The sequence below is a fragment of the Toxotes jaculatrix genome, chromosome 3, assembly GCF_017976425.1.
Source record: "Toxotes jaculatrix isolate fToxJac2 chromosome 3, fToxJac2.pri, whole genome shotgun sequence".
NCBI classification, from domain to species: Eukaryota; Metazoa; Chordata; class Actinopteri; family Toxotidae; genus Toxotes; species Toxotes jaculatrix.
Window position 1 is genome coordinate 19,150,516 of NC_054396.1, and position 13,041 is coordinate 19,163,556.

The following is a 13,041-nucleotide window of genomic DNA, read 5'->3' on the forward strand; positions in this document are numbered from 1 at the left end:
TTATTATTATTATTATTATTATTATTATTATTATTATTATTATTATTATTATTATTAGTTAAATTGCAGCCTTGTAAGCAGGAAGCAAATGTTTTAAACAGACTTCCTACTTCACGTCCTCTTGGGAGATTGTCCCCCCCACATCCGAGCTGCAGCTAAACACAGAATTTATTCCTGCTTTTAACTCCGAGCCAGCAGTTGTTCATTTACTCAATTATTTATGAGAGCCTTGGCAGAAGGTATTTAACTGCAGAAAATTAATTTGTGTAGCGAATTCCTCCTCATTCATTCACTCATTTAACGACCCCTAAACGACAGCTGACAGTTGACCCATTTCAACAATCGATGTCAGTTCACTGACATTTCACCACTTGTCAGTTAAATAGGAAATCAATGTTCATATTATTATTTGCTCTATTAGTAATGCTGCGAGGAGGGAAAAATAAAGCTTTGGTGCAGGTATTCGCTGTCAGTATTTGTCAATAGAAGCTTTTAATAACCTTAAAATGTGTTGCTGTGTCATGTGGGTTTCAGAATTTTGTGGCATATTTTAATGTATTTTAAATACACTATACTATAATATTTCATCCGGGAAACACTACATGCAATTAGACTGAGAAAGTGTGAGGATTTTCTTATCCTGAGTGAGTTCTTTAACACGAGTTGTAGTAGAGTTGTTTGACAGTTTACAAGACAAACTCTTGATTTTATTGACATATTTTATTTAGCTGAGTGTTTTACTGGTTTTCTTGGCCTTGGGGAGTGAAACACGCACAACCTCCCAGCGATATGAAGGTTGGCCCTTCTGATGATCAAACATGTGTGAATGGGGTTTAGATAAGAGTCCAGAAAAGACATACAACCCCTCAATCCCCACACACACACACCTCCTTCTTTTTTCCCCCCTTCAAAAAAGACACTGCCAAAAATTTTTCAAACTTGAAGATGGACTTCACGAGCAAAACCGCCCCTCTATTGACGCTTTTCTAAAGTGAAGAGTCCGAGGTACAAAAGCAAATCCTGGAAAGCAGGGCAGCGAAAAAGGCGAGTATGGGCCCGTCCATTCTCATTCAAAAATCGGGTAAAAGAGAGAGAAAACTTTGGACAAAGGGCAAGGAGAGACATAAAAGGAGATGAATTATTCAGTACGCCCCGCTGGTAGATAGTTTTGTAATTTTATATAATGGCGTTGGAGAAGAATCAGTTGATAGCGTGAAAACGGTCTCTTTTTTTTCTGTCACACCACGCATTAATGTTATGAGAAAAAATGTCACCATTTTGGTGCAAATATCTCCAGTGTTCACGTAGACGGTCTGTGAATCCTGCTGGCGACAAATGACCAACATTTTTGGCGATTTTTTTTTCTCCGTTCAGTACGCACAACCCAGCCGCGCTGAGGACACGTTTTTTTTTTGTTGGATAATGTGATAGTTTGACTTACAAAGTGTTAACCACATTACCATCGCATTATTATTGACTTTTCTCTGTTAGTATAAAATATCCACATAATGTTCCTGCTTCCATTTTTTTTCTTAGCGCTTATGTTTTAAATTGGGACTGAATTACGTTGCTATAAAAAGAGACGCACCCTGTGCGTAATGCAGTTTAGACTACCGGCATCCGGATGGCATTTAATAATGTTAATACTTATTAGAGTAAGCACTGGAAACGATGGTTGCTGAATAGGTGGCTGTGTTCGTGCCGGGTGTAATAGCTCGCAGGCATGGTAAGAAATGTATTTATCCCCAATCAGCCCCTCACTCTCCGAGTTTGAAGCACAGCCCTTATGTGGAGAGGGGTTTTAAAGCAGATTAAATAGAGCCTTTTATTTCTTTTCACTTTCATCTCAGAGCGGAGCTCACAGTGGCTCGCCCTGGGCACAAAATTCATGAGATTTTTTTTTTCGTTTACTTATCCAGATTTTAAGACTTTATTTATTTATCTATTTGTTTATTAGGTCTGTGTATTTGATTTTCTCAAAGGTTACATCACGGATTTATCCCAGCTTTAATCTAGCTTTATTAAACGTGTTTTTAAACTGCTAACCATATTATAGTGTTTGTAAATTTCATTTCCTTGCATGGAGTCAACTGTATTTCAGAAGGATATAGGGGAAGGTAAACCAACCAAAACTCAGTTTTAATGCGCCTTAAATAGTTGCAGCTTATAGGGCATTTTTTCAAAATTTTCAAAATTCTGATAACTGTTTACCGTCTGGTGATCACCAAGCGCAGATCCTGGTCCACCCACCGTTCTTTCCCATCCGTAGTGCACACTTTAATGACCATGTGCGGCAGTTAAAGTCAGTGCCAAAGTTTAATTACGCGCAAGGAATTGGGGGTAGAGAGGTTGCACGACATGTAAGCAAACTTGGTCATCCTTTTGTTTTGCGCCACACCGGTGTGTGTGAGAGAGAAGGTGAATCAGCTGTCCATCTGCCACACTGATGCATCCAACCTGACCGTCAGATGAGGTGGAGACAGGCGATGGACACTTCAGCAAATCGCAGGATTACCTGAGGTCCTCGGTGTAATTAAACAGATGCCACGTGGGATTATTTCCGAGCATCAGGGAGGGAAAGTGACAAAACGGTGGAGAAGTGTGAGGAAGTCAGACAACCCAAAGACCCAGGTTAGGAGTACAGGGGTGGGGAGGCTGCTGTTGCATTAAAGGCAATTTTAAATGCATTGAACATAAGACATAAATTGTGACTTACACTTTTGAAAATATTTGTCTTTAGATTTTCCCTTTTTCTCCATTCCTGTCTCGGTTTGTGTTGTAAGGTTTGCTACCTGCAAAGGTTTGTAAAATTGACGTCATACCTAAGCAATTACGCAAAAATGAATTTTTTTCAGGTTTATCCTCCACTCCCAGGCGCAGCCATGTTTTCAGACAGAAACACAAAAACACAAAAGGAACAATTTCTGCTGTTATTAACGATAAACTCGGCCCACAGTGATGAAAAGTGTGAAAAGCTGCCTACTCCGTGTTTTTCCACGTCATAAAACACACATGCGGGCACTCACGCACGGGCGCGCACACCAACACACACGCTTTCGTGCACACACGCACCCAGTCTCTAAGTGTATGGTAATATAATGTAGCTATATTTCGGGTCTAAAGCCGTGCTGAATGAGAAGGACAGGGGAATGAAGCGAGAGACCACTTCAAACAAATCCATCTGGAACAGTGTGTGAGAGAGATTCAGTGAAAGTATGGGGAAGTTATTTAGCTATTAATAACGTTTTTTCCTCAGGCATTGAGAGTGACTCCATCTGCACTTTCTCGCAGCTATTTGGCTGGGTGGAAATTGAGGGAGACCCAAATGTTGGGCAGAGATAACATACCCATCATAGCCCAGACCCTGCGCTGTGCTTCACTGCATTAAACTCGGATTAACCTCCCCTGTCCCCGCAGCCACTCAAGCCACATTTCACTGGAATTTACATCGGTAGGCCTTCATTTTTTATAAAGGGGGCAGGAGCTGAAAGACAGGACATGATCGATAATAAAATAAAATAAAATAAAATAAAATAAAATAAAATAAAATAAAATAAAATAAACAATAATGACAACAATAACACGTTTCTGATAATTTTCCGGACCGGTTGCACTTACAGTGAGCTAAATAAAAAAAATCTTTATGGCTAAAGTGCTTATTGAATATTGAAAAAGAATTCTAATTTTAATATTTCTATTTTTAAGTAAACAGTAGGCCTAAACGTTTTTGCTTAGTGTGAACAGCCATTCCTTTTGTTAACAACTCAACTGGCCTATATATTTTTTAGCCTATAAACAGTTAAAAGTGTCACTGTAATAATACTTTTCAGAAATATTGTTTAAACAGTAAAATGGGCTATGTCAGACTGCAGTTTACAAGTCTGGGCTATGTCAGACTGCAGTTTACAAGTCTTTTTAGTTTTCAAGACTTCTGGACCTTTGGCTGTTCCACCATCTCTGAATTTAAAGGAAAACTTTGTGTTTTTCTTGTAAATCACTGTTGTTCAGATATTTAGGTGATAGCTAGCTAGCTGTCGTCTTCCTCACATGGTTGTAGCCTAATAAACAGCGGCAGTTTTATGATTATATTCTAACCTTTAACAACTACTTAATTATACTAAGAAGTCATAATATCACGTCAAATGGATATATAGTGAGCATATTAAGTCCATGTGGCTAGCTTAAATGTCAGGAAACTTGTACTTTGGGTGTGAAATAACGCTCCTTAGTAACGGCTAACTGCAGTGTTTCAATGGTTTCTGTTAATATGCAGGCTAAACCTAAAATAGAGTGACAAATTTCGATTTTAGCTCAAGCAACAGAGTAAAAATTGAAGATAAATTGTAAATTGTTAATTTTTCTTCCTAATTTCATTTCAAGAAACGGTGTGTGTGTGTGTGTGTGTGTGTGTGTGTGTGTGTGTGTGTGTGTGTGTGTGTGTGTGTGTGTGTGTGTGTGTGTGTGTGTTTTTGTTTTTTTTGTTTTTTTGTTTTTTTTTTACTGCAGAAAGACGGCACATTAATTCCATGTAGCTAGCTTAAGATTGCAGTAAGCTTTGTTCTTTGGTTGTCAGGTAACGCGTTGCCTAGTGATAACTAATGGTTTTCATTTAACGGTCAATCAATAGGCCCAAAACGGTGTGACGAATTTCAGTATTAGTTTAAGTAATAGGCTAAAAACGTAGTTTTTGTTGACACTCTTAAATTTGGACGGAAGTAGAACTATGGACATGTTCGGTTTTTTTCCTCATTTCATTCGTTTTGTTAGGGATACTACAACAATGAGCTGGCTTTATATGAAAAATATCCCCCAAAATATACCTTCTCTAAACCTAAATAATTCCAGTAAATACTTTTAGTCACATTTTTCAATAGTTATATAATTCAAAATGTATGGTTTTTACTGCAAAAGCTAATGGTGTAATTTGCTGTTAATGACGTATCGCTATATTTGATGGCAATAGCTACTACCAGTGTAACAAATTAGCCTATTGGTTCCAGCAAGGTAACATGAGCAAACCGTGCAACATAATAACATGAAACCCATTGCTTATGAGTAATGAGCAATGCATCAATTTTAAGGAGTGCAGTTAAAGCTTGTAGGCCTACCAAACCGGAGAGACAGTTCAGTGTCAGGAGCTTTAAGTGTCGACAGCATTAGGCAAAATAAAAAATAAAAAAAAATTACAAAAAAAAAAAAAAAAATTGGAGTAGGCTTAAATTCATTCTGTGCTGGCATTTGACTTTGATCACATCAGAAATATTCATGGAAGCACAAACACTGGCTCTGCCACCATTATCCAGGCTGACAGTGATACCTCTCAAGGCTGTCTATTAATTAAAGTGGCGCTTACCATGTGGGACGACTCCCTATCTGAGCACAAAAATGGTTTTTCCATCTCTTGTGGGGCTCTAGAAAAGGGGCAATCTTTCCTCTCCAGCTTCTTGTGGGAAATTTAAAAGTGTACAGAGGAAGACATGGGGATTTCTAGCTCATTTATAAAGACGAGTTTATAATCCTTTCCTGCTTAATAACTTAAAAGGATTCAATTTCTCCCCTCATTTATGGGGTTATGATCACACATTGTTAGACGCAGATAGTAGCATTTCAAGGTTAACATTTCCTGCTCGAAAATATCAGAATATAAGCTGTAAGCCCATAGGTGCCCTTTGTTTAGCCTGCAATTTTCTTCACAAATACTGATAGGCCCATTTTAGATGTTGTTACTATTAATGTGATAACAACGAAGAAGCTGAGGAAGACCACATTGATAAGATGCCTCTATGCCACCGAGCATTTTTAAATGATATGATATTTAATTATAGCATATAATTTCACCATCGAGAATTAACTTCAGTAGGCTTATGTAGACTCTGAGGATTGAATGTCTGGTTGGGGGTCTCAAACCATACGAGACAAATTAAAGAGGAAGCGTTGCCCTCCAGGTATCCTGTCACAACAGTAGGGTGCTTCAGCGCGTCTCCCATTTCTGTCTGTGTTTTATTCCGCCAATTTTCACTATGGGGCTCCGGGATCCTGCGCTGTGCCTGCGGGGCTGTGGTCCAAAATAAATAGAAAACCGCAATTTTTCATCTTCTGTCTTTGCTCAAGTTTGACTTCCCTTTCTCTCTCTCTCTCTCTCTCTCTCTCTCTCTCTCTCTCTCTCTCTCTCTCTCTCTATCTCTCTCTCTCTCTCTCTCTCTCTCTCTCTCTCTCTCTCACACACACACACACAGTCTTCACATCATTCACATCAGCATCACGCAGTCTTGTCAACAGGTGTGGGTATTAGTAACAAAGGCACAAATATAGGTAGCTGAATAATGCGTTACTTCATTTTTTTAAATAGCTGGTTTGTTTTATTTGTTACACGATTTGTTTTGAGTTATTTTGGGTAACTAACCTATATTAAAAATGTCAGTTTTTCAATAATTTTGCAGCCTAATTGTGTAGAAGTAAATTAATTTCGTGGTATTTGAGGTAATTTGGTAAGAGATTTTGTGGTGTTTTTGTTGCAATGGGGTTAATATTTTTTGGCAAATGCAGTTTTTAGTGTTGACAGTTATTCTAGGAATTCATGCTCATACGTATGGTTTTATTTATTATCCTATTGTTCTTGCGACAGATGTTATTAACAATTCCAACTTCAGATAGTGCATACACATACGTGTAAATACTGAGCCATTTTTTTTTTGCATTTTATGTCATCACATTTACGCTAATCTGTGCTATTCTTACAATAATATTTAATAAATAATTATTATTGTTATTAATAATAACATTATTAGTACTAGTTGTAATACAAGTATTATGTGTTGTCAGCCTATCGACGTCGACTCAGACATTTACATTTCCACTTCAGGCGTTTAGTGTGGCCTATTTGCCAGCGCTTTGTTAGCAGTAATGTTTAATTGGCTGGAAGAAGATGAATGAGGCTGACAGGAATCAGCTGTCCAGAGATTCCCCCTGTGAGTCTGACTCGGAAATCATAACCTGACCAGCTTTTCCTCCTCTGAAACCAGCTCGTTGAACTTGTCACATCTAATTAGGGTGTTAAAACGCACCGAGTGCATCGGTGGGAAACAGTAGGTGGTTAGTCCGGGGCAGCCAATGAGGCCTTTTTGGGTCAGATGGTGGAGGTGGCGGGGGTTGGGGGGGTTTGGAGGGTGGGGGTGGTTGGATGGTGTTGTTGTTGAATTGGACCGCTGCGGGCTTTTATTTCTAAGCAGGGTTTTTTTTTCCGCTATTACTTCAATTATGGCCATCCAGCAGGCTAAACAGGCCAGCCTGCATGGACTCTAGCCTCGTTTTAATTAGGTATGAAATTAATTAGAGTAGACATCTATTAAAGACTTTTAAGTTTGGCTAATTTTTTTTTCTCCACAGAGTTTAAAGGTATAACAGTGGATTAATGGCTTACAGCCAAAATGACATTTTATTGCATCCTGTCATTTCTGTGCTGCCTGTCTAACAGGTGTCAGGCAAACTCTGATTAAGCAGAAAACTATTTTATTACAAGTTTCTTCTATTTTTCACAACCAACATTATTTTAATTCAGAAATTCGAGCATCTGAAATTTAAGTCCAAACATTTTCATGACTTTCACCAAATGTCGTGTTTTCTGCAAAATATAAATGTCATTTTATGGTGATTACAGCCTCAAAAGGCTGCTGTCTTACAAAACTCTCTTTTTGTGTCCATATACAGTTATGTACATACTGTAAATGCACACATTTTAATTCCATAAACAGTGTTTTTAACTTATTGTTCTACCCTATTCTAGAGTATCCTTTACCTTCTGTGGTAAATGTGAAAACACAATTGTCTTCCATTCCCTTTCTGAGAGGTCGCTTTCTCTTTTTATTGAATACTTTTTTTCTTGTATTGGTACAAAAAAGCCCTGTGATGTCTGACAGCCTACTCTCACCATTGTTAGATGAACAGCTACTAGAAAAGGACGAGAGAAAGAAGAGGGAGGAGAAAAGGCCCTTCTGTTATTTTCTGTCTTGAGACTTGCTGCATAGGCTATTCAGGCAAGTTGATGAACTCCTCCAAAAAGTTTATTAAGGGGCTGAAAACAATAAGAACTAAAGCCTTTGGGTGCCTGGGCAGACAGTTTATAAACTAGCTGCTATTGTGCCTCAAAGGCAGATGCATGAATACTTTTGAATAGGGGCCTTCAAACTGACACGATCAGGCTGGACAGCAGCAGTTTTAAAGGGAGAGAGGGTGCTTCTGCAGCAGCTCAGAACGCTGCCTTTTTTTGCATTAATGTACATCTGCAAAGGAAGGAGGGGAGGAGGAGGAGGAGGAGGAGGAGGAGCTGGGCAGTGTCTGTCATGGCCATGCTGGTTTTCCTTTGGGCACTACGTGTGTGTTTAAAAAAAAAAACTTGTCTTAAACAGTTCTCTTAAACTGTTATTTGTATATATATATTTATATCTTAGAAAGTTCTCTGAATGTAGGAGCACAGCATACAGGATCTGAGTGCGATATATTTTAATGTTTATTTATTCTCAAAGCGCAAGGGTCATTTGCAAGAGAACTCAAGAAAGTCCTGTGAATCATCATGAAAGCGGAAGGCTTAATGTGCTGCATCATATTTTTTTCTTACTACTAATGCTATATTTTGAGTGTGGAAATTGCACAAGCTGTTATGTGAAGAGTGTGACAATTGGTGTTTCCTGTTAATGCTGAATTTTTAACAAAAAGATTTCAAACGTTCTTTATCATTCACGCACCCAAAGCAAGGCAGAAATCGGTTCTATGCTGTGGCGACGTGGATTCACTGTTGATATATTTCTTTGGATGGGACACACTGGCTACGCGCACTCAAGAAGATACATTATTCCCCTCCTTTTCAGTAAACAATAGACTGTCACTCTTTATCCCTCTTCCCTCCTCTGTTCCTCCCTCTCCAGCTTTCTCTTTTAGTCCTCTCAGTCTCTGGCTCTGTGCCTCACAACATCAGAGGGAGTCCAGTGATTTGTGACCCCAGCAACCCACACTTAATCTCGCTAAAGAGGGGGAGCATCCAGTTTGCAGCTTGGCGGGCCCCAAATAGACCAAGCCTGCTCTGGCAGGTGTCAACATTAGCAAACAATTGGTCCCCAGTCCCATGCCCCGTACCCCAGTGCGACACTGAACCTAAACTATTTGAGGCGCGCTGAAAGAAACCACATAATAGGGAATGTGGAGGGGAGGAGAGGAGGGGGAGGACAAGGGAGAGATTACACTCTCAGACAGCTATTAGCAGGGATGAGGCTTTTCTAAACAAACAAAAAAAGAAGACGATCAATACTGTGTTAGTTTACCAAGTGCAGTCATCATTGTGGCTTTGGAGTATTTATTTTCTGCTCCATTGTTTTTCTCGACTTCTCAAATGTCTGTGGGCTGTATTGGCAATCCAATTTAGTTTGGAGGGGGTCCCTGGGAGGCCCATTTCTTCTCCCGGGCAGTTGTGTGTTTGCGTTTGCAGTGGGCAGTTCATTCATAGATTCGGTGCTGTAATGAATCCTGATTGGTGAGTATTACCTTCGATAGTGGACAATGACTGGGCCGTCCAGAGGGAAAACAACACTCAGGGAAGACAGAGTTCTGCTTAGCCCTGTGGGATTGCAGTCCCTCTACTTCATTAGACAAGGAGTGTCTTAGCAAAGAGAGCAAAGGAAATAGGAAGAGAATGAGTTGACATGTGGACTGTTGCTGCTCTCAAGTGGGTATGTGTCTTGACAAGAGGGCCAATGTTTTTTAAAGGCCATTTATTTATCTCTCACTGCTGATTCCTTGCCATGCCACGAGGAGAGACAAGTGTTCTCAGCGGGGGAGATTAGTTTCAAAGGTTTTAATGGAAAAACCTATAGTATTTGTTATCAGACAGAAATCTCATTTAATTGCTTTGAGATGTCCTCTTGGTGTCTTTCCGCTTGGCCTCCAGAAAAAAAAAAAAAAAACCTTAAAAAAAAAAAAAACGATTCAGGTAGCATCGGCTAAAACAAACCTCCTGCTGCAGTTGTTCTGCACGCGTCATTAGAGAAGCTGCCATCATTTTGCTGCAATAAACAAGCGCAATTAACTGACCTCATGACCTTTACAGACAATGGTGCCTGTTGTCAGAAAGCAGCAATAACAATGTCAACAAGCAATAAAATGATTCTTCACATTCCCAGCATTAGAGTATCATACTACGTAAAGATTAAGCCCCAAACCTGGCCCAGTCGGACAGTATATTTCTCCTGCCGTTGTCCTTAAGAAGACTGTAGGTTTCCGTTTTGTCTCGACAGGTGAATTGCCAAAGGGGACAGACAGTTTACAGAGTAATTTCAGCTGTGAGTGGTATTTAATTAACCATGTAATTTCATGGTTTGTAGTCATTTTGCCTAATAAGTTATCCACCAAACAACATAAATGTTGTCACTGGCTCCCAGATAATGTCAAATAATGACAAATGGCACAAAACTTTCTGAAAGGTCCTGCAGTCATTCTGCAGTATATTTGTGCCGGACATATCAGTCAGGAGACAAGCATTTGCGTGTAGTTGCCTCTTTGATTTAAGTAAAATAAAATTTTTAAGCAGTGAAATCAGTGCCATCTTGTATACTGCTTTCACTGGTATCACATAAAGAACCTGTAATATAGGCTAATATTTTTAATAGGTTTTATTCTGTTATGTATTTTAGGAATAGTAATTATGATACTGATACTGATTATATGTTAATCAGTAAAAGTGGTTGACTTAAAATCAGCATTCCTCCCATTACAAATATCTGCTGCAGCTAAATGTTGCCTGCACAGCATTTACATGTTCTCATTGTTAAAGATTTTTCAATGTAGTTTAAGGAACAGAGAGAATACTGTATAGTCCAGTTGAATTTCCCGCTTGTTTTAAGATGGACAGTGTAACAATGAGCAGGACTTTTGGCAGAAATAGATCTTTGTCTTGATGATTAAGCCGTTGTTATTGTGCCAAACAGTAAAACTGAAGGATCACAAAAATTAGTATAGAGTACATCAGGACATCTCAGGCCTTATTATGTCCATGTTAAATTGCGCGATGGATGAGCAGGTCAGAGCCACATAATTTATTGAAAGAAATGTCGTTTCCTCCAATTCGCCTTGCCAGCTAGGGTTGTCAAACTCTGACAGCTGGCACAGATCGGGACAGTGTGTTGCATTATGACCATCCACTGGTTACCATGGAGCTGCATTAGAAAAGACAAAAAGCATTTCTGGCTAATTTTATTACAATGCAGGAATAGCCCACATAATGTGCAACAGTAATTACGTTTAGCACAGTGTGCCTGTGCTCTCCCTCAGTGATGAATGAGAGACACTGACCATGGTCTGCTAGTTTAAAAATCGCCATTAGCCTATGCTACTTAACGCCAGAACATTTCACATTTTATGCTCTTGATCTGCTTCACCACTGAAATATTCATTTGTTTTAATTGTGCGTGCTCTTTTTTTCCATAACCACAAAGACAATAAACATGTTCCCTAAGTGTTGCAAATCAGAAATGTGTTTTTTCCCACCAAGTTAAAATGTGAAAGCGGTTGTCCAAACAGTGGGGTGGAGCTCCTGTCCTAGCCGACAAAATAACAACTTCAAATGTTGTCCCCTATTTTCAACTAATGGGCTTATTTCTGCATCGTCAGTCATTCTCTCCTTGGGGAATATGTAGTCTCAGTGTAAAAAGCTTTGCTACTGTGCCACATTACAACCCCTCAATATGGAGGGATCTCAGAAATTAATGCCAAGCACTGTAATGCTTCACTGTGCCCAGAAAAAAAAAAGCTTTTTGCAGGAAATATTCATTTAATTTTTGAATATAAAAGGACTCTTTGGTTACAGTTTGTTTACTTACAATCCACTAAATGTCAGTGGACCATAATACAGTGCAGCACAAAAGCATTTTTAATAATACATTAAATGATCTCACACAGTACATGGAGATCATAGAGTCATTATTCTGAGGTTTCAAAACAAACTATGTTGTTTTAATTTATTTTTACAGTCCAAAAAAAAGATACAAACCTTACTTTTTACTGCCTATTGATTAAACATTACCACAGTTGTTTTTTTTAAGCTTGGTTCACTTAAATCCTGAGTTGTTTTTTTTAAATTATTTTTTAGTTTCCATCATTCTTCACAACTCTTCTTTCCTTCCTAGTGTCCTCTGTATCACTCAAACTTTTCGACAATATTTGCTGCCCAGCCTTGTCCAGAAAATTAGGAAACTTCCCTTGGGCACATAAAAATGTCCGCTGTGCATTCCTATACTGTGCCCAGTAATCTCTCTTTGGCTTTGTTGAGAAAATGATTTGTTCCTCCAGGAGACCTCGGCTCATAGCCCTGAGACATTACTGTTTGATTTCCTGCGTAGGTTTTTAGAGCTTTTTGCTGGGGGACCAGGGCTCTGGCTCCGGTGCCATTTGGCAGAGACCCCCATGGGCTTCTTTTTACTTTCTTGTGCTCTCTGTTAATTTCATTACTTTCGCTGTGACCTCAATTAGCAAAGACTCGAGCTCAGGCGGTGACATTCTGCTCTACAGAAGAAGAAGAGCTCAGTCTTGGTGGGGAAGTGAGCGGTGGCAACAGTCTTCCCTAACAAGGTTCACGTTTTGTATCCTCTGAAGTCTTTATGGGTCCTTGTGGCTCTGTTAGATCCTCTGTAATCTGGCTTTGTTCTAAAAACTGCCACAGTGGAAGAGGATAGAATAATTTAGCAAGTAAATTCATATATCTGCTAGTCAGGTGTAGGATTATTCACTGTCTGAAAGGTTGAAAATAGCACATTTCCTATGTTTGAAGTGCAATTTTCCTCATATCTACATCAAAAGAAGTCTTTCAAAACAATAATGTTTTAAAAAAAAAAACTTGAACAGGACTCCAGAGAATGACAGTATTTGCCTCATGTGGAAAAAGAGTTTACGTTACAGCCAAAAGCAACCAATCATATTGTGACTAAATTACCAGTTTTAGTCAGTAGTATATTAAAGAAAAAGAATCCCACCCTTCAAGCCCTTCACGCTTTCACACTC

General features: G+C 39.1%; 1 protein-coding gene across 5 annotated transcripts in view; it reads left to right on the forward strand.

The window, feature by feature from the left end:
- pax7a (paired box 7a) overlaps positions 1–13,041 on the forward strand; it is a 44,398-nt gene that overhangs the window by 3,372 nt on the left and 27,985 nt on the right. The gene's annotated exons all lie outside the window — the stretch shown is intronic.